The sequence below is a fragment of the Ascaphus truei genome, chromosome 15, assembly GCF_040206685.1.
Source record: "Ascaphus truei isolate aAscTru1 chromosome 15, aAscTru1.hap1, whole genome shotgun sequence".
In the NCBI taxonomy this organism is placed as follows: Eukaryota; Metazoa; Chordata; class Amphibia; order Anura; family Ascaphidae; genus Ascaphus; species Ascaphus truei.
This window is the reverse complement of record NC_134497.1, coordinates 40,623,279-40,646,298: the sequence shown is the minus strand read 5'-3', so window position 1 is coordinate 40,646,298 and position 23,020 is coordinate 40,623,279. Positions and strand designations below refer to the sequence as shown.

Below are 23,020 nucleotides of genomic sequence, written 5' to 3'. Positions count from 1 at the left end.
ACTAAACTCAAACAAACCAAAGAGCTAACAGACAAAATAATCAGCCTAGAACAACAACACAAAAATAACCCCTCCCGGAAAATTTATAAACAGTTGACTTCCGCCAGAAGCGACTTAAGAATAATTCAAATGGACAATGTTGAGAAAGCTCTTAAATGGACGGGTCAGAGGTATTATGATAAAGGGAACAAGGCCGACAGACTTCTTGCTAGCAAGCTGAGAGGCATACAAAAAAGATCTCAAATAACGGCGATCCGGAATAGTGCTGGTGAGCTTCTATATAACGAAAAAAAAATTGCAGAGGAATTTACTAAATTTTATTCTAAATTATACAACCTAAGGGCTCACTCTGCTAGCCCAGACCCGAAGGAGCTATCGGCTGCCATTGACTATCTAGCTGAATGCGACCTCCCCTCACTAACAGAGGAGGAAAACCTTCTCCTGAACGCCACAATAACGGTGGAAGAATTAGAAAGGGCCGTTAAGGCCTCCAAAATCTCTAAAGCACCGGGCCCTGATGGTTTCACGAATGCCTATTACAAGAAGTTCCTCCCCATCCTGTCCACCCACCTACTACAATTGTTCAACTCATTTCTGGAAGGAAGTCCTATCCCATCCTCGATGTCGTCCGCCAATCTGGCTATAATTCTCAAAGAAGGGAAGGACCCCACACAATGTGGTAGCTATAGACCAATCTCACTGTTGAACAACGATCTAAAACTATACAGTAAAATACTGGCGAACAGACTTAATCCAATCCTCCCGAGACTAGTACACATGGACCAGGTCGGGTTTGTCCTGGGCCGCCAGGCCTCAGACAATACCCGTAAAATCATTAACTTAGTCGACCATGCCCATCTCACAGACTCACAAGCTATGCTATTAAGTTTGGATGCAGAGAAGGCTTTTGACAGAATTGACTGGCTATTCCTAAATCAAACATTAAAAAAATTCGGATTCAGGGACTCCTTCCTTATGGGTGTCCAAGCGCTCTACCAAAATCCATCCGCCTCAGTTAAACTATCTGGCGGAGGACCGGCACAAATCCACATTAGAAATGGCACCCGACAGGGTTGCCCCCTCTCCCCTCTCCTTTTCGCTCTCACGATTGAACCTCTGGCGTCTAAAATAAGACAAAACCCGAACATCCAAGGTATCCCCATTGCCACTGAACAATACAAAATTTCCCTATTCGCTGACGACATTATCCTGACCTTGACCAAACCCCTAACTTCCCTCCCCAACCTCCAGATGGAACTGACGGAGTTTGGAAAGGTTTCAGGGTATAAAATAAACAGCGACAAATCAGAGGCCCTAAATCTTAGTCTCCCCGACCCCGTAGTCAAACTTCTTAAACTAAATTTTAGCTACCGATGGTGTCCCTCATGCATTAAATATCTGGGAATTAATGTATCTAGACACTATCGGGACCTATATAGGGATAATTACCCGAAACTATGGGACCAGATCAAAAAAGATCTAGATCGGTGGGAAGGTTATCAGATCTCATGGATCGGGAGGATGATCTCTACCAAAATGAATATACTCCCAAGAATGCTTTACCTATTCCAGACCCTCCCAATCCAGGTCCCGGCCGCCGATCTAAAATTTATACAGAATAGACTACTCCACTTCATTTGGCAGGGCAAGAGACCCAGAGTCGCCAGATCAGTCCTGATGACCACTAGATCCAGAGGAGGGTTGGGGGTACCTGATCTATATAAATACTATCTAGCCGCTCAGCTCAGGCAGGTAGTAATGTGGAACTCAGACCCGACCCGATGTTGCTGGGTGGGAATGGAAACTCGATGTGCCAAATTGCCTTCTCTGCAAGCCTGCCTCTGGAGCCTGAACAGAGGTGATGGTCATTTACACAACCTGAAACTACAGGCCTCACGTTTCACGTGGGACACCTGGTCCAGATGCAAACATAAATTTAACCTCTCCTCCACAAGCTCACAACTCACCCCCCTCGTTAATAACCCCAAATTCCCCCCAGGATGCGGATCTAAACTGTTCGCCTACTTCCACACACGGGGTATAGAGGCGATTGCCGACGTACTGAGCCTAGGGAAGCTCCTGAGCTACCAAGAACTGAGGAACAAATTTAAAATCACAGAATTGGACACCTTTAAATACCTACAAATTAGAAACTTTGTCAGAGCTACATGCCCTCATCCAGAATACCCCACTCTCACTACGTTTGAGCTCCTGTGTGAGGACAAGTCCTACCAGAAGGGACTTATCTCGGATATATACAACATCTTAATGCGCTCAACGTCCCCCACACAGCACGATTACATGCTCAGATGGTCAGCTGATCTAAACGTTAATATTGAAAGAGAGACTTGGGAGGAAATCTGGCAGGCAGCCTCAGAAACTTCCCTTTGCACCACAATCAAGGAAAACATTTATAAGATCATGTTTGGCTGGTATCTTACCCCAGCACGATTAAACCAGATCTACCCTCTGGCATCAGACCAATGTTGGAGAGGCTGTGGTAATAGAGGGGACATGGCCCACATCTGGTGGACCTGTCCAGAAATTGTGAAATACTGGGCCAAGGTCCAAATTCTGATAAAAGAGGTCACCGACCTAGAAGTTCCTATTGAACCACTGACCTTCCTGTTGGCCGCACCTATGTCGAATATTGTTCGACCCACCAGGAAATTAATATCCTTCATTCTCACTGCGGCGAGATGTTGTATTGCGGCCTCCTGGAGGAAAACAACCACTCCAGCGCTAAACACGATTAAGAAAAGAGTTGGGGAAGTGATGACCATGGAGCGACTCACTGCCCACATTAGACAAAAAACTCCGGCCTTTGAGGGTATCTGGGAATCCTGGTTCCAATTTACCAGAGCGCACCAACCAACCCAGGTGGGTCTGAGGCCCACCCCCCCTCCATAAGGGAACACTCAAACGACTCTCATCAGCAAAACTTCAACAGCCAAGTGGGTCGACAAAACCCCTCCCCCCCATTCCCCACCTCCCCCCCCTCCCTCACACCCCCTCACCACCCAAACCACCCCCCCTCTGCCTCCCCTCTAAGAAGGCACTCCCCTCTTTCTCTGACAACTTCGGTTGCCACTCTTTTACCCCCCCCCCCCCCAAAAAAAAAAAAAGATGTTTTGGAAAATTGTTAGGCTTTGATATCTGTCGAGAATGTTGTATTAACTAACTGCCTAATAAAAACATTTAAAAAAAAAAAAAAAAAGGACTGGAGAGTTTTATGTCAATTTTTTTTGTTATGCTTTTTGCCTACAAACAAGTCTGAGAAACTTAGAAAAAAAAAAAAAAAACACCTCATGCAGCAGAGATCAGAGTTAAAGGGACACACCACTGAAACTTACACTGCATTGAAACTTACAAAAACACAGATGGACTCTTTGCCCCAATCCCAAGAGGAGAGAGACTGCTGAAGCAGGTAAACCTTTAATTACCTATCACAAAGTGTAATACGGTCATTGAAATAGGGATTTTGCCTTCTAGCCATAGTCAGGGTTCAAGAAGTGAGTCAGCCCTTAAAAAGGGATAGGTGTTTGTTGTTTTCAAAAGTTTCGCTGAAGCAGTGAATACATATGGTGACCCATGAGTGGTACTGATTTTGCAAATAAAGGTTGCCACACCGCATAGGGCTACCAGCTGTGAATGGAGTATATGCAGAAAAGTGTGAAAATTGATACAAAGACTGTGCTGAAGCAGGGGAATTTTTAGCAAACAAATGCTGAGTGTAAAATTGCCCTATAAGGGGAAAAGTTATTTCAAAGCCAATTGCTGAGTGTTGAGTCACCCTGCCGGGAATGAAAGAAATAGTCCACTGCAAAGAATGTTTTTTTTCTGCAAGTAAAAAAAAGTCTGCCTATATATATCTTGGGAGCAAAAACAGACACCCAAAGTGTGAAGTGTGAATGACATAATACCCAAAGATGAGACTGAAAATTACTGAACTCAGGCAGAAAACCAAATTCTGTTGCTGAAGCGGAGGCATTGCACCTAGCAAGAAAATGGTGTGAAGCAAATAGACTTTTTTACCTAGCAACTGCACATCTTGTATACCTGATAAGAGAAAATGCATGCACATTACTGCTGATATTGTAAAACTTATCCAAGAAACAGATATTCTACAGAGATGCCTGTGAGAGCTACGACCTCTACACGCAAAATATGCCCACCTGTAGGACTACCACAATTGGGGGTTCTAGCAAATACAGTGGCAACAGCTGCAATAGCGCCTCCTGAGGTCAGGAAGAAAATGACACCTGATAGCCTAAAAAATGGAGGACAAGATGCAGCGTTCCTGTAATGAACCCTACCCCACGGAAGAGTGGCCCTTCCAGTCCAATAAAGAGGAAGACATCTCTTACGGGGAACCCGAACCGAGTCACATCCACAAAACACCCCAAGAATGGTGGGGGTGCCTGAACTCGGCACGAACAGAAAAGACCGCTCCCTTTGATGACGAATATGATCAGCAGGAGACAGAGCTGGAGCAGCGGATCACCAAATATTTCCGTCAGCTATTACAGTTGCAAGAAAAGCCGGGTGGATCCAGTGACACTGCTAAAACTTCAAATGAAGATGGAGACCCCAGTATCCCTGAAGGGACGGTGTCATCCAAATCAAAAAGGAAGAAAAAGAAAAGTGGTTCTTCACTTACCGTGGAAGTAACAGACACGTCCGCAGATCCTGTGGAGGAAAAGGGGAACCGAGTTGCCCTGCAGCCTAAAAAAAATGGAGAATGCGTCCCACGGTTAACCGAATATCCAGAGGGCCCAAGGCAGAAGTCGGGTACCCCAAAGAAGTGTCTGTCCGGTGCCAACAGTGAGGAACCCTCAACCAACCAACCCAGGGAAGTGGAGCCGGAACCAGTGAGTGACGATCCCTTGACCAGCCCTGAAGATGCCCTGAAAAATGCCATGCATGACTGTGATATGCTCGTGAACAATTGAAACAAAAGGAAGATGGTTACACAGAGCTACAGAAAAATAACGTGAAGCTACAAAAAGATGTGCTCACAATTTACTCTTTAGCCATGACAGTATTGGACGATCTCAAGACTGAGCTAGATACTGCAAATGCTACTATTTCCGCCAGGGATGAAAAGCCAATCTGATAAAATGGTGGCTACGCTAAAGCGGAAGTATGAGGAGGCACTGAAGCAGATGACAGTCTTCCAGCAAGAGGTTCACACTCTTCGCATAGAGCTGAATGCCTCACAACAGGAGGTCAACAGTGTCCGTATAGAAGTGGACGTATCTCCGAAAGAGGTTCAGACACTCCGCAGAGCACTGGATGCCTCACATCATGAGACCAACAGCTGCCGCACAGACCTGGAAGTTTTCAGAAAGGAACTACACAGGCTCACTGAGGAGCTGGACATTGCTAAAGAAACTATTGGTAATCTTGATACAGATCTCAAAGTCTCTCAGAAGGAGCTTCAGACCCTCAACCTAGAGAAGGAAGTCTCACGCCAGGAGATTGTCATTCTCGAAGCAGATGTGCGTAAATGGAAGGAGGACTGCAAAGAGGCCCTGAAGAATACAGACTGAAAAGGAGAAAATTCAAGATTAAAAAGAGAAAACTTAAAACTGAAAGAAGAAAATTTTCAGTTGACAGAAGAAGTCAAGGAAAAGTTTGACGCATGAGCACCGACTGCAGAACCAACTGCAAGGTCTGCGTACACACCTCCAGTATGCTGAGGAGAAGCAGCAAATGCTACAGGAAGAAAAACTGCAGGCTGCTAAAGAGGTATAAGCGCTGCAGGAATGTCTGAATACCCAGTACGTCCCCACAGAGCAGTATGAGGAGCTAAAGGCCACGCTGCATGTCTTCAGAGCATCATTGGAAGTGGAGCTTCGATACCAGGTGACTCTGTATGAGAGGGAGCGTGAGCAGGCTCAGAAACTGGAGCAAGAGCTGGAGAGACAGAGAGACGGTTCCATTCCTTTGAGTCAGTACACCAAGGAGACAACAGACGCAGCGGCAACCTTGACGACAAAAATTACAGAGCTCCAGAATATGAAGGAGACTCTGACACAGACTCTGCAGACCAGTAACTTACAGATTCCTCCAATACGGAAAAAGGTATTGGCTCTGCCCAAGCACCAGTATCCCACAGTAACTAATGCCCGTGAGGACAAGGGTACAGTGAGAGTTGGGGACTCCACGCAACTTCAAAACAAAATTACGAAGTTTGAGCTACCTACTGCTGCGGCAGACTTTATTCTAACAAATCACCGGTTTGTCCCTGGCTGGTTCCTGGAATGTGACGCTGTTCACCTGGAGCATGCCGCATTCCTTTTGCGTTCCCAGCCACGGGTCATGCCCGGCTGACGCGCGGTTGATGTGTTAATTGATAATGGTTCAGGATTTAATAGGCTGCAATGATTCGCGTGTCCGCCAGATGGCATCAATTCATGAATTGTAATGCGCCGAATCAGTAATGTGTGGGCTTGCAGGTGTTTCGTTTAAAAAAGATACTGTACCACAGTGTGCCATTGTAACTTGGCCTTGGCCTTGAGACTGAAGGAAGAGTTGCAAAAATGTATCAATTTAGGCTTTACATATTAAATAAAGACAAAGACCAGTTTCGCTTACACTATTCTCCAGAGACCCGCCCGCCATGAGTGTACAAATGCAGCCCGCTTTCTAAAAACCTGACAGAAGCTACGCTTATTTGATATGGGCCGCGATTAATGCAACAGATGATAAGATGGCAACAGTTGCTCAAATTTATCAGTATTTTATTGAAAACTATGACTTTGACAAATTTTCGCCAACTCCTCATACCTGGAAGCGTGCAGTAAGGAAAAGGTTATGTAGCGATCCCTGTTTTCACCTTATTGAGCCCCAATTTGTTGGAGGGTATTGGTGTGTATCACCGGGTTTTTCCAGTATCTATGATCATGGAGGCGGCAAAAGGCGAAGGGTCATGTTAAAACCAACTAAGAAACAACAGTCGCTGCCAAGCAATGCACCAGCACCAGCACCGGCTTCCAATGACGGTCCCACCGTCAGTGACAACCCTGAGCCTGAGTCTGAGTTGGATTTCGCGTGCAGTTTGGATGAAGCTTGCATGTACCTAAGCGATTTCCCGCCTCACCTGCTGACTACAGGTGGACTAGTCCCGCTGCAAACTATCGACGTGGATGATGAAGAAAGCTGGACCGGCAGTGGACCGGCGCCGGCACTAGCTGAATGGGAAATTCAATGGTGAGTACTGTTTTGTTGCCGTATTATTTTGGTGGGGCTGGCTGGGTACTTCTTTAGGGGGCTGACCATTACTGTACATTAAAACTTTTTTTTTTGTTTTTCCTCAGAAAAGAAAACGGCTAATGGGGGGATTTCGATGGATAATATTGTACTGTATGCTGATGTTTTCCTGCCGTACAGTATACTGTGTAAGTTTTTGTATATTTCAATTAATCTTACAACGGTATATATAGGATGCATATTTATATTTATATTACAACAGTATATTTATTTTGTATATATTTATAGTACAACAGTATATATATTTTGTCTATTTATATTTATAGTACAGCAGTATACATTTTTTGTATATTTCAATTAATCTTACAACGGTATATATAGGATGTATATTTATATTTATATTACAACAGTATATTTATTTTGTATATTTATATTTATAGTACAACAGTATATATATTTTGTCTATTTATATTTATAGTACAGCAGTATACATTTTTTGTATATTTCAATTAATCTTACAACGGTATATATAGGATGTATATTTATATTTATATTACAACAGTATATTTATTTTGTATATTTATATTTATAGTACAACAGTATATATATTTTGTCTATTTATATTTATAGTACAGCAGTATACATTTTTTGTATATTTCAATTAATCTTACAACGGTATATATCGGATGTATATTTATATTTATATTACAATACAACAGTATACATTTTTTGTATATTTATATTTACTGTATATTACAACATTACATTTATATACATTTTATATTGCTGCATATTAATAAAACAATATAATTTCTTTACATTGTAGGGAGACAACTCTTCTGGTGGACAAAATAAGTGAGGAGAATGATGAGAGGAGTGCATTAAGGGTTAAAAACACTCTGCAGGAAAAGCACAATCTGACTGTATCCGAGAGCAGCATAAAGAAGATGAGACGCAGCATTGGATGGAAATATGGACGTGTGAGGTTAGTACTGGACAGTACAGGAGGTAAAAGTGTTGTTTCGCAAACTGTACTGCACTGTGCCGCTAAATTTTTTTATTCCTTGTCATTACAGAGCGTACCCCATGATACGGGACGCAAACAAAATCAAAAGAGTGCTCCAGGCCCAGGCATGGATCGACAGCGGGGAGACTTTCCAGGATTGCATCTTCACTGATGAGTCTACTGTGTCGCTGGAGAGATTTGCAAGCTTTGCATTCCACTAAAAAGGCCGCATATCTTTGAAGCCGCGGCCAAAACACCCTGTGAAGCTGCATGTGTGGGGTGCCATCTCTAGGCGTGGACCGGGATGCATTGTCATCTTTGAAGGTAAAATTTATCAAATATAATGTCGCCTAATGCACTGTACTTGACTAGTGTTGCCTTACCGTATGCACTGTACTGTACTATTGTGCAGTTTTTTGAGCACTTTTCTTTTCTTGCTATAGGAATCATGAATAAAGCTTTCTTCCAAGACAACATTGTGCCCGAGATCACACGCGACTTCCCCAATGGTCATCGCTTCTACCAGGACAACGATCCCAAGCACACCGCGTCAACGGCGCATATCCTTGAGCGCGGCATCAACTGGGTGAAGACGCCAGCGGAGTAAGTGCAGTAGACCGTGTCCCATTTTTGTTCCCCACTATTTTTAGCTCTTAAACCAATTGTCCTTTCTTTCCAATGACAGATCGCCAGACTTCAATCCAATCGAAATGGTCTGGCATCAGCTGAAGGACCATATCCGGAAAGTGGCGAAACCCTCCAAAAAGGACGAGTTGTCGAAAGGCATAATGAGTTTTTGGAACGATGTACTCACCGTGGAACGCTGCAATAAATATATAGACCATATTGCCACTGTGTTGCCCATTGTCATCGTGCGTAATGGGCAAGCATCAGGAAAGTAGTACAGTGCTGTAGTATTGTAAGTACAGTATGATACAGGTAAGTATGGCACAGATTTTTTCTTTCCAGATAGTCAGAGTATACAGTAGTTCCAGTATACAGTAGACTAGTTTGACAGTACTACAGTAACTGCCTACTAACTGCTCCATTTTTTTCTTTCCAGAGAAAGCTGCACCAGCCACCTACAGTAGTTCTGCCATAATACAGTACAGTACGCACATACAGTACAGTACAGTAACTGAACTAAGTTTTTGTTTTCTTGTCATTCCAGGAAAAAGGGTGGCCTAGGGGGAGATGGGGGCGTTGTGTCCCATCAAATCTGCTTGTACAGTCAAATGTACAGTATATAAACAGCAGTAATGATGTACACAAAACCTCTCCTCTCTCAATGAACTACTGTACTGCAGACAGAATGAGGAAAAGATAAAGAAGGAAAAATAATATTACTATACAGTATATACAGTAGTATATATATTATACAGTACATTACAGTACTGTATATAGTATTAAATCATATTCTTATAAATGTGCATTACTCATGTTTCCCCATGTTTTACAAATGTAAAGAACTTAATAAAGACTGCATTATGTATTATTCTCTGGAGGTGTGTGGATGAAATAGTTAGCAGCACTGTAATTTCAAAAGGCAGTTCATCATAAAAATAATTTAATAAAGGCTGCAGTGTGTATTATTGTGTGTTGATGGTTAGAATTGCTGTGCACTTGAAATGTTTCAACATTGTACAGTATTTGTAAATAAATGTTTTTGTACTGACTCCACCAATAAAAGAACATGTTATATTTATATATTTTTATTTTAAAGATATTAAAGAATGTACTGTATTTAATTTAAAACATGTGACTGTAAACCATACTGACTGACACATGTTTTCACACCCTGATGAAATACAGTATCAGTTTACGCTCAATTCTCACAGTGCTGTGCACATCACAGTCAGATTTACATTTCAAATTCGAGAGGGGATTTTCCAAAGCAGGCCTCTAAGGGTTGGGGGAGGGGGATGGTGTGATTAGACGCAGGCGCACTGAGCCTTTGTAGCTCGGCTATGGGTGGTTTAAGAACACAATGGCAATATGCAGAAGGTTAACGACCCAGTGGTGAGAGGGGGTTGTTAGGATAGGGTGACTCAGCCGATTGACGCTTGGCTAGGGAGGGATTAAAAACTCTGGAGGTGTGTGGCTGAAATAGTTAGCAGCACTGTAATTTCAAAAGGCAGTTCATCATAATAATTTGATGAATAAACCCCCAAAGACAAGCCCCAAATACAGTACATAGAAAGCAAGTCACTTTAACTCCCTGTGCCCCATACACCAAAAACAAACAGATTTTATATACAGTACAGTATATATATACTGTATACTGTATTATAAATTAATATTCATACAGTGTAAACGTTCATTTTTCAGGTATCTCCATGTTTTACAAATGTTTTGTAAATGTTTTCTCCGAATTCAATGTGGCAGAAGAATTTAATAAAGGCTGCAGTACTGTACTGTATGTATTATTGTGTGTTGATGGTTAGAATTGCTGTGCACTTGAAATGTTTCAACATTGTACTATATTTGTAAATAAATGTTTTTGTACTGACTGCACCAATAAAAGAACATGTTCATTTATCTCACATTGTTTCCATTTGCTCCTTTGACAGTGTAACAAATGTAGAGGCTTGCTGCACTGTTTTTTACTGCCAGACTGCACAGCCGCAAGATCCGCAACATTGTAAAAAAAGAGCAATGAGCGCGCAATTGGCGTGGGAACTAGGTCAATTGGCGTGGGAACTTCTGTTCTAGGGCACCTAGAAATAAAATTATTTTTGCCCCCAGATGTTAGGAACCCCCTCACTTGACCCCAACAGGGTCCAAGCAGTAATGGTGGCGAGAAAGGGTCACGCCGGCGAGGAGGGTCCTACCATTGAGCGTAATGGCGGACAAAGCTTTGAACCGGCTAAGTCAAAATGAGCAGAAACCTGGAACCCACAAGTCCGGTTCTGTTCAACCTAGAGGGCCCAGATTCGGTCACCATGTAGTCCTAGTTGCGGCAGGATTGCATGGCAAATTGCGACCCTCTCGTGGCAACAGAACGGAGTCAGGGTAATGTTAAAGTTCAGGTTTCTGCCATTGACTTGCATGGCAGAAAAAAAGCCACTTTGGTAATGTGCTTTTAAACTGTATTTTTGGATCTCAGGTTCCGTGGGTCGTGCACGGCTGATATTTAGCCACTATGGCAAGGGTCCTTCCGCATCAGGACCAGGCGACTTTCGACCCGCTCAGACCCACAGAACGGGTTATTTTACATTATATTCGCGCAATTGGCGTGGGAACTACTTAGGGCCTCGGTCAAGTTCACGGACAATTGGCGTGGGAACTTCTGTTCTAGGGCACCTAGAAATAAAATTAATTTTGCCCCCAGATGTTAGGAACCCCCTCACTTCACCCCAACAGGGTCCGAGCATGTACAGTACTGTACTTTAAAATAAATTAAATATGCAATTTTACTATTACTGCGGGCGCACAGACTGTGTAGGTTGAACCGCGAAGGTATTAGACTTCAAAGACAACAGCTCGCAAACGCCCCCATGCGTTTTTACACGGCATTGCAGTATTGCAGCCAGCGGGAATAAAATGCTTAAATCACAGCCGGGAAAATAACGCAATACACTCCGGCCGAAAACGATACAAAATCGAACATCACCGGGATATTCTGAAATTCACGGAACTAGCCGAGTTAGAATAAAGTTGGTCGCCTCTGTAAGAAAGCACTAGCCCAACCTACAGCTGCCCAACAGGCAACAAACAGAGGTAGGAGTGCAGAATCAAAGCCAGAAGAATCCTTAGCTGAGGAAGCTGAAAAAATAGGATGTTCTCTGGAAAAGGAGGTGGAGGTTCAACTCAGTCCCAAAGAAGCTGAACTGGCGACTCTGTGGTGTGGAGAAACTGCAGAAAGACCGCTTCAAGAGCAGAAAACTCTAAGGGCTAGTTCTAACTGCCCTACAACTGTTGCCATACACTTTGTCTACAAAAAGAGGAGTGCCCGACGCAACAGAAATCTCATGACCACGCACGCGAAAAAAAGACTTTACTTGGAAAAAGTCCTCCTCGAGCGACTGAGGAGTGCTGATCTCAAGCACCTTCGGGAGGAGACAAAAATAAACTGGAGAAAGGGCTTCAATCCCAGTGGGACAGAGGGTTCTCTTCCTCCATCCACTCTCATTCAAGTCACAGAAAGATCTCGAATGAGAGTGGAAGGATGGGCTTTGGCCGTGGTAAGCCCGAGCTTCCCACAAACAGGGGAGGTATGTAACAGGGGACTTATCCCTGTTCAGTAATGTGCCTTTAATCCAGCAGTGTGGTGGTTAACTGCTGGTAGTCAATTAACAAACACCACTTGCCTGATTGCTTACAAAAGCCTGTCTTTTGAGACAGGGAGGCGAACTCCTTAGCTCTGACTGAGAGCTGAACTTTGGAGAGACAGAGCAGTGTTCTTTAGAGACTGACCAAAAGAACACCCATCTCTGAAGCTGACCGGTCTTGAGCTCTGCCCAGCATAGCTGATTGCAAGACACCAAATAAGACTTCTAAACCTGGATGCTGATATTTTCTGTGCACGCATGGGTGCGGTTCCAGGAGAACAGAGAAGCTAACAGATAAGACTTTCATTCTTAAAAGACTGCTTATATCTGCTTATTGCATGCTATGTGTGTTTGGAGGCTGGGAGAAATGCTTAACTGACGGAGATGTGAATTACGTGCATGGGATTTCACTAGAAATACTCCCAAGTGGATAGAAGCTTTGTTCCCCCCCCCCCTGTGTTTGGATAATTTCCTGATGAGAAGGAAAAGGCACAATAAAGCCTATTATAATTTCACCTTATAAAGCCTCCCATTGTGTACCTCTGTGAACGTCCGTCTACATGTCTATTCGTGGGTTGTTTTGTTCCCACAAAGGGAATTGGATCCACATGTTAATGATAGCTTTGGCCAGTCTATAACTGTGGCCCCCCAGGTATCCCAAGTATGATTCCTGAATTTTAATCCATGATGTAAAGATGCAAGACTTTGTTCCAGCACAGCAGCAACCAGTCCAGGAGTGAAGGGGTTAAAAACAACATAACCACAGGACTTTTAAACCAAGGCTGCATTTCTTGCACTGGCAAGCAAAGGACAATTTATTTCATTCCAAGGACAATTTATTTAGTTCCTTTATCCCAGTGAGTGTTGTTTTAAGTGTATTCTGCAGATGTTGTGTGTTTGTCTATTTCAACCAAAAAAGTTTTTATTGAGTGCATGGTACAATCATGACAGTATCTACCAACCTAATGCCGTATATAAAGGTACCCATGTCAACTCGTTTGTTGTGGGTAATCATAACTGACATACTGGGGAGACTTACCGACGAACCAGACCTCAGACAAGGATACAGAAGGAGAGGGGGAGGAAGGGGGGGGAGGGAGGGGGAGGGGAGTGGCAGTCATAGAAAATTTCAGATCTTCAGGGGTGTACCGGAGGAGCACGGCTTTGCTGGGCCTTGGGGATTGTCTCTGCCTACGGTTCCCGATCGGCTTCTGACGGTTACTTCATGCAATGACTAGTCATCCTGCAACCTATTCTGTCTGTCCAACACTCCCGTCTAGCTTAGTTACCCCCTATACGTTAGTCTATCGTCTTCACATATCAGAGGAGAACGCGTCTATGACTATTAAAGCAATATATTGGAGGTACTGATCCCTGGGATATCGATTTGGGCCAACCAAGGCGCCCCAAATTTTTAGGAAATTTGTGCCAGTGTCGTTTACCAGACTCGTTAACTGTTCCATCCGGCAAACATACCAGATTCTATTCCTGATTTGTGGGATATTGGGTATCTCGGGCTGTTTCCACAATGCTGCGATTTCGCACCTCAGGGCAGTTGCAAAATGTGCAATTAATTTGTGCTCCGATCTATTTAGCCCCTGGGTGTGTCTGGCCAGCAGAAACAACCAGGGGTCGAAAGGGATCGTGCGATCGAGAATTCTCTGGAGCCAATTCCTGATGTCTTCCCAGATTGGAAGTATCTTGGAGCAACCCCACAGCATGTGTAGCAGGTCTGCCTGTTCCCCGCATTGTTTGGGACACAATGGGGGTAACCTGTGACAAACTTAGATAATCATATTGGGATCAAGTACCACCTCATCAGGACCTTATACGCGTTCTCCTTTAATGTTGTGCATATTGAGCTCTTGGATGCCGCTAAGACAATATAGTCCCAGTCCTCGTCGTCTAAAGTTTCCCCTAGGTAGCTCTCCCATCTGGTCCTGTAACTAAGTACCACATCGTCGTCTGGTGCCGGGCAGACCACCTCCTTGTACATCTCAGAAATGAGTCCCTTGGTACCTGTTCCTCTGGAACAGAGCTGTTCAAAATTAGTTCGCCTGGGGCGGATTGGAAATTTATCATAGAAAGCCCTTAATTGGAGGTATCTAAAAAATTCTGAATTTGGTACTGTTTGTTCAGATTTAATTTGCTCAAAAGGTTTGATTGATATTCTACCCTCCAGGTGTAGTAGGCGTGTGTAGCCTTTCTGTCTCCAGATTGTAAAATCTTTCTTTTGCAGGCCCGGAGCAAAATCAGGGTTCCCCAAAATTGGGGTCATCAAGGAGTGTTGCCTTGTTAGGGCGAACTGATATTTGCTCTTGTCCCATACTGATAACGAGCTGCTTACTGCAGAGAGCGGGTTACTAATGGTTTTATGCACCTTTTTTGGAAGCCATATTAGGTCCTGGAGTGCCACCGGGGCACAGCAGGCCGCCTCCAGTTCCACCCAACGCCTCAGACTAGGGTGGGTGTGCCACTGGATAATTTGGGTTTATTGGGCCACTCTGAAATACGATAACAGGCAAGGTACCGCCAACCCTCCTCTTGTTGTGGGCGAATCATTGTGCTAGTTTTGATGCGGGGGGTTTTATTACCCCAGACGAACTTCACCATTGCGGACTGCAGCCGGAGGATATCTTCCCTGTTTATAGGGATCGGTAGGGTCCGAAATAGGTACAGAATTCTAGGGAGGAGATTCATTTTTAAAGACTGGATCCTGCCGATCCAGGATATACTGTACCCTGCCCACTTTCGGAGATCCTCCTTTAGTGTCCGTATCAGTCTGGGGTAATTTGCTTTATATAGGGCGCCGAATTGCTTCGTGATATTTACCCCTAGATATTTAATAGAGGAGGTTTGCCATTTAAAGTTAAAGTTCACTGTGATCAATTTTTCGGTGACTTTAGGTAGGTTTATGTTCAGGGCTTCTGATTTTGCCTGGTTAATTTTGAACCCTGATATCGCGTTAAATTCTCCTAGTAAGTTAAAGACATTCGGCAGAGAGGTGAGGGGCTGTGATAGTGTTAGTATCACATCATCAGCGTACAGGGCCACTTTGTGGGGCTGTTCACCAATTTGGACTCCTGCTATGTTTCGGGCTGAGGCGTATGTGCGCCGCTAGGGGCTCAATGCATAGCGCAAAGAAGAGGCGTGAAAGAGGACAGCCTTGTCAGGTGCCGCTCTTGATCAGGAATTCTCCCGAAGGGAAGCCCTGGTGCCTGACCTTCGCCGTCGGTCCCTGGTACAGAGTGAGAATTGCCTCTAACATTCTCCCACCTAGACCGAACTCTCCAAGCGTCTCTCTCAAGTAGGGCCAGTCAATTCTGTTGAATGCTTTTTCTGCGTCTAGACTGAGCACCATAGACGGGATATGTTTCTTTTGTACCGGATCGATCAAATCTATAATCCGTCTGGTGTTATCTGACATCTGTCTCCCACAGATGAACCCTACTTGATCGGGGTGGACCAACTTCGGTAAAACCTGGTTAAGGCGATTAGCCAGTAGTTTGGAAAAGATTTTTGTGTCTGAGTTTATCAATGAGATGGGTCTATAGCTTTTACAGTCCGCTGGGTCCTTCCCCTGTTTGTGGATCACAGAGATAGATGCCTGGAGCATCGAGCCCGGGATGGGGGCACCGTCCAGGAAGGAATTGCACAGTTTTAGGAGGTGAGGAGCTAATAAATTGCGGAATTTTTTATAGTAGAGGTTGGAAAAGCCATCCGGGCCAGGTGGCTTGGCTGCTTTCAGTGACTTCATTACCTCTAGGATTTCCTCTATAGTGAAGTCTGCCTGTAGTGCGTCCCTCTCCTCTCTGGTCACTTTTGGTAACTGAGCCTCTTTTAAGAATGTCTTTAGTCTGGCTTTTGTGGTTGGCGTATGGGCCACCTTTGCTCCATCATATAGGGTCTCATAATATGATTTAAATTCATCGACAATGTTTTTAGGGTCAGGGGTAAGATCCCCCTGCGCTGTTCGAATTGTCTGAATTTGGGAGACTTGGTTTCTGTCTCAAAGTTTATTGGCAAGTAAGGTATCTGGCTTGTTCGCTTTTTCGAAAAATTTCCGCTTGGACCATGACAGCTCTTTCTCAGCATGGGAGGCTAGCAATATGTTAAGTTTAGTTTTGGTGTCTAGCAACTCCTTAAGGGTCATTGCATTTTTATTATCTTTATGTAGGGTTGATAGGACTGCCAATTCTGCTTGTAACTGATTAATTTTTTTGTCCTTTTCCCTCTTTCGCCTACTCGCGATCCCTATGAGCTCTCCTCTGAGAGTTGCCTTATGGGCTTCCCATAGGGTAGCTTGTGAAGCTACGCTTCCTAGATTCTCCTGAAAATAATCCCTGATTCGATCCCCCACTTTTTGTGTGATTTTGGGGATTTTTAATAACACTTCGTTAAGTTTCCAGTTCGCTCCTGGTCTGTCAAGTATGAAGTCAGGGCACCGCAGCTCTATCGGCGCGTGATCTGACCACGAAATATCGTGGATTCCCGAGTGGGAGATCTGAGAAACCATTCTGCTAGACACAAAAAGGTAGTCTATCCTACTGTATCTGTCATGTGGGTGGGAGTAAAATGTAAACCCTTTTTCATTTTGGTGTTGCTCACACCATATATCTAGAAGATTATTGGTTCTCAGCCCCCTGTTCCAGGTTTTTCTGACTTTCGATCAGGGGTGACCGCCCGGGGTGCATCTATCCAATATTGGGTCAAGCGTCTGATTAAAGTCGCCCCTGAGGACTACGCACCCCTGCGCAATCCTCCGGAGGACAGAGAAGAATTTCTCTAGGAAAGCCTCTGCGTCGTCGCTCGGGGCGTATACGTTTGCCAATGTGATCGGTTGACCTCTTATCTCACCGATGATAATCAAGTATCGGCCATTGTTGTCTTTTTTGATGGTCTTAACCACTAGTGGCAAACGGTTGTGGAGTATTATGGCCACTCCTCGTTTTTTTTTTTTACTGGCTGAGGCTGAGAACCAAGTCTTAAATCTATAATCTATATATTTCGGGGAACTGGTTTTGGAGAAGTGTGTCTCTTGTAGGAAAATTATGTTGGGGTCCGTCTTTTTATAGTCCGCCATGGCTGGTTTCCGCTTCCCCGGGCTATTAAAGCCTTTCACGTTATGTGAGAGAATAGCTATCCCCTTACTCATTTGTGTATTTCCAAACCTTTGCTTGTCTGTAAGCGTTCATCTTTACTTGGAGCCGTGATGTCGGGCACCGTCCGAATCCTTCTGCGGTTTCTGACTGCAGCTGGGAGAAACAAGGGAATGCACACTGGGGGAACATATAAACACATATAACAAGACATGCAATTACAATGTCAACACGTCCGGCGTATGGGCGATACCACTCCCCCCCAACCGCCTTCTCTGCCCCTCCTGGACGTTCAGCTCGAGCGTAGTCCGGGATGCCCCCCCCCCCCTCTACCACTCAACCTGGCTGGCCCAGTGGGGACTTTCATGGGCCTCTGTAGACAGACATTCACAGAGGTACACAATTTGGAGGCTTTAAAAAGGTGAAATTATAATAAGGCTTTATTGTGCCTTTTCCTTTTCATCAGGAAATCCATTCAAACACAGGGGGGGGGGGGGGGAACAAAGCTTATATTCACTTGGGAGTATTTCTAGTGAAACATTATGCAATTAATTCACATCTCCCTAAGTCAAGCATTTCTCCAAGCCCCCAAACACATACTGTAGCATGAATAAGCATATCTAAAACGTCTCTTAATAATGAAAGTCTTATCTGTTAGCTGCTGTAGAGTAAGCTTCTCTGCTCTCCTGGAACCGCACCCGTGTGTGCACAGAAAATATCAGCATCCAGGTTTAGAAGTTTTCCCTGTGTCTTGAAATCAGCTCTGCTGTGTCTTCTGGCAGAGCTCAAGACATGTGGTGTCTCCAAAGGTCAGCTCACAAGTGAGCTAAGGAGTCCCTTCCTGTCTGAACAGACAGGCTTTTGTAAGCAATCTAAATCAGGCAGGTGGTGTTTAGTAATTAACTACCAGCAGTTAACCACCACACTGCTAGATTAAAGGCACATTACTGAACAGGGATAAGTCCCCTGTTACAGCCTCCTAAAGGGGTTCCCCCCCATGCCCATGTGGAGGCTCATGCCCATGGCAAAACTGGAGGGCAAACTCCCCCCCTCCCCTCTTTCGTAGAAGTTAATTTTAACCGCATCCTAACGTAACCACTGGCAATCTAATCTTGCCATTGTAACTTTTTCCCAAGCCTCTCTCCCCCTTTTTTTTTTTTTTACATTTTTGAATTTTAATTTATTTCCCTCTCCTTCCCTTTCCTCTCCCCCCTCCTTATACCCAGTTGCCTGTCACAGAATATTATCTTTGTGTCTTAACCCTCTGGCCCTTCCCCTTGGGGGCCTCTCATCCCTAGTCTAGTAGCTCTCTATTTGGGAGACCGGGCATAGGGGTGAAGATTGTTTGTGTTAGAGTGTTTGTATTTTGACAATGTTTAATATTTCGGCCGCTGACTGTGACTGTGTCGGTGGTGGGACGACTCCATCACGCCTCTCCTTGTCTGCTCAGGGCCCGGCGGTACTTGTCCTCATTCTGCGGCTTACTGTGTGTGGGGCGACACTGTCTCGCCTCCCCTTCCTTTTTGGTGTCGTCCGGGGGCGTCTTCCATTCCACCCGGCGAGTCCTGTGCTTTGTAGCCCGCATTTCTGGGGTTTCCTATCTTCGTGCCACCTCTCGCGGGATCAAACAATGGCCGGCGCTGTATGATGATGTCTTTCCCGTTTCTTTTGCTGCCTCCACCAAGATGGCGATCCTTCTACATCCGGTGACGTCTTTCCGGCGGACGCCATTTTCTCACCTGAAGCCCGCGAAAGAGGGAGTCCTCACACCAGCTCTCCCGCCCGATCGATCCGCACTTCCGTGATGCCGCCACGAGGTCCAGATCTTGTACCTTCGCCATGATGGTCGTCGTGCGTTCCACCGGGGCCCGCCATGATGTGTACAGGTAAGAGTTTTTTTTTTTCCTTTTTTTCTTTGTTTTTGTTTTAGGTTTTTACCCCGCAGTGTTCGAGACAGCACTATAGGATAGTAATGTCTCTCGCTGTGTTCATGGGCCTCTCAAGCCCCAGTCTGAACCTGGAGGCATCAAAATATGTATCAGGGTCTCCTTTCTCTGTCGCACTCCACATCTTTTGGGGGGAGACATCGAGGGGAGTAAAATTAGGGGTTAACTCCCACTGCCCCTGGAACTGCATTAACTGGCCTTCAAACGTGAGGCATAACAACGAGAGAAAAACAAATTTTTAGTCCCTCAGGCTATAGCGTCCCGATTTTCTCGTGTTGCCCCTACTATCTGCCAGTTTGCCTCCCCTGTTTGCTCTTTGCGGCGGCTGTTGGGGGAGTTCTCCTTTACTTCCAGCTTGTGGAGAAATTCTTCCCCCTCTTCTATCTCCCTCATAGAGATGGCCTTCCCTTTTCTGATGACCAGCAGGCCGAACGGGAAGGTCCACCTATATCGGATGGCCCGGTCCCTCAATGTCTTAGTAATAGTGTGACAGAGTGAAGTCAACTCCTATCAGTTACGCCAGGGAGACATATGTCTGAGTGCTTCATCCAGCACTCATAAGGGTTAACTCAGGTGGAAGTTAGTAGTCAGGAAGTAAGCTGACACCTGAGAGCCAGCAAGGTAGATAAGGATCTTGTGACTAGCAGTAGCTGGCTCTCTCAGACCAGAGCACATGGATATCTGTGCTGCTAGCCAGACGGATACAGCACAATACTTACTGCAGCCAAAGTAAGATTTGTTTAATTTGTTTTCATGACTGCTTAAAAGATTCTTAAGGTTTCGTTATGGTTTAGCCAGCCAGCCTGCTAGATAGGTCTGCTGTGTTAGTCAGTTTGTCTCCCAACGTGGAGCAGGATTTTTAATTGTTTAAAGGGACAGTGTACCCGCATGTTATGTTGCTGTGGAGAAATAAAGCCACTGAACGTTTTCATTTATCCTGAAACTACACGTGTGGACTGTTCCCTGACCTCGGCTACAGGCCGTCCTGCCACAGGTGGTGTCAGAAGTGGGAAGATGGATGGGCCCTGTATCTGAAGGGCCACACACACAAAAGAAAAAAAAATGGAGAATTTTTTTTCTCAGTTCCTTGAGCAACAGCTCCAGCTAGCAGAGAAACAAGCTGAGCGACAGGCCCAGCAAGATGAGCGACAGGCCCAGCAAGATGAGCAACAGGCCCGGCGGGAGGAAAGCTACTCCAACTGCTAGTCGAAGGCAGACCAGCGATTCCAAATAACCCACCGGTGATGCTGCCTAAAATGAAGCCAACCGAAGACCCAGAGGCATTTCTCCTCACTTTTGAAAGGTTAGCCATGGCCCACGGCTGGACAGTTGATCGCTGGGTAACGACTCTGGCTCCACTCCTCATAGGAGAAGCTCAGGCAGCCTACCAGGCTCTTCCAGCAGACGAGGCCATGGACTATCAGCAACTAAAAGCTGCTATTCTGGATCGCCTAGGCCTCACTCCAGAAACCTACCGACAGCGGTTCCGGACAGTCAAATATGCATACAGAGACAGACCCCGGGTCGTAGCCCACCGCTTAGTAGACTTATGTACTAGGTGGATACAACCGGAGAAGCATACCAAGGCAGAAATCCTTGAACAGTTTGTGCTCGAACAGTTCATACAGATACTGCCCCCCTCCTCCCACTCCTGGGTAAAAAGACACGCTGAATTTTCCCTGGATTCAGCGGTCCACTTGGTGGAAAACTTCCTTGGCGACGACACCCAACAGGATAGCTGGGAACGGTCCGTGCAAACACCAGTTGCTTCCGGTGATGCTAGAGGCAGGAGAGCAGACAATCGAGGGGTCTACAACCCACCAGCTCGGGAGATCCAGTCAACCCGATCGGAAGACCCTTTCCCATCTCGGAGGGTTCCTGGTACAAACTCCCGCAGAGACGCCCGTCCCGGGTCCGAGGCCATTGGATCACCCAAGGGAGGCCACCACCCACAGTATTCCCTGAGAACCTGGACTCCTGTCACCCATCTGGTAGAGAGGATACCCCCACCAAGCAGAAGGGAGGATCCCATCCAACAGCGGAGAGGTCAAGCACCGAGCCCCGTCGAGAGCTTCCGCTGATGACCGAGTTGGCAGACTCAGGAGATGATGAGATGGACTGTTCATATGGCAGAACCACTGCTCCGAGGGGACCACAATCCGTGTTTAGTCCCAGCATCTCTGGAGGGGACAAAAGTAAACGCCATGCTGAACTCGGGCTCTGGAAAAACCCTGATCCTAGAGGGCCTAATTCCAAGCAATAGACTATCTTGTGACTCTCCTTGGAATATCGAGTGTATCCATGGGGATACAAAGAGATACCCGACGGCGAACGTTCTACTGCGTATCCAGGATCAAGAGGCTAGCCTACTAGTGGGAGTTGCTCCCTGGCTACCTGCTCCTGTTCTACTTGACAGAGACTGGCCCTACCTCGAAACATTGTTGGCCCCTACTCCTACGGAGCCTACTTCTCTGGTACCGGAGAAGCCCGGAGACTTGTTCCCTTTTTCCCCAAAGATTTTCCCCCGTAGACACCATGTCCCAAAGACACGTAAACAGAGACATGCGGAAAAAGAGGACTGGTTAAAAAAGGCTGGGACTCTTGGTAACATTAGTCAGCTCAAAGGACTGCAGGTCATGGCCGGGGATGACCAGGGTGGGGAATAGATAGATACGGGAATGTTGCCAGACCTGGATCTTCCTGACTTCCGTCAGAGGCAGAGGGAGGACCCAGCTCTGGCTAGACAATATGAAAAGGTGGTACAGGTCAACAACAAGATAATGGATGAACAAAGTGTAAAAGTGTTTCCACATTTTGAACTGTTGAAGGACATCCTATATCGTGTGAATAAGGTTACACAAACAGGGGAGGACATTCGACAGATGCTAGTCCCTAAAGGGTTAATTAAAACAGTGTTCACCCTAGCCCATACTCTCCCATGGGGTGGTCATTTGGGCAGAGATAAGACCACGGACCGCATCTCGTCCCGGTTACACTGGCCAGGCATACATGGTGACATCATGAAACTATGTGAGACATGTCCTGAATGCCAGTTAACTAGCCAAAAAGGACAGAAGCCGGCTCCCTTGGTTCCTCTGCCCTTGGTAGCCGTCCCATTCGAGAGAATTGGGGTAGATCTGGTCGGACTTTTAGAACCCTCTGCGAAGGGACATAAATTTATACTCGTTGTTGTAGATTATGCCACCTGATATCCTGAGGCCTTCCCTCTGAGATCAGCCACTACTAAACAGGTTGCCCACAGGCTGTTAGAACTGTTCTCTAGGGTAGGACTTCCCCAAGTAATGTTAACTGACCAGGGAACAAATTTCATGGCAAAGTTAATGCAGGATGTCCTGAAAAGTTATTGGAGGTAAAATCCGTCCGGACCTCGGTCTACCATCCTCAGACTGATGGATTGGTAGAGAGGTTTAATCGTACCTTAAAAACCATGCTTAGGAAGTTTGTGGACACTGAAAAGCGAGC

At 45.5% G+C, this 23,020-nt stretch overlaps 1 protein-coding gene across 1 annotated transcript in view; it reads left to right on the top strand.

Moving 5' to 3' along the window:
* Positions 1-23,020, top strand: part of LOC142466857 (uncharacterized) — a 232,499-nt gene that overhangs the window by 118,382 nt on the left and 91,097 nt on the right. The window lies entirely within an intron of this gene.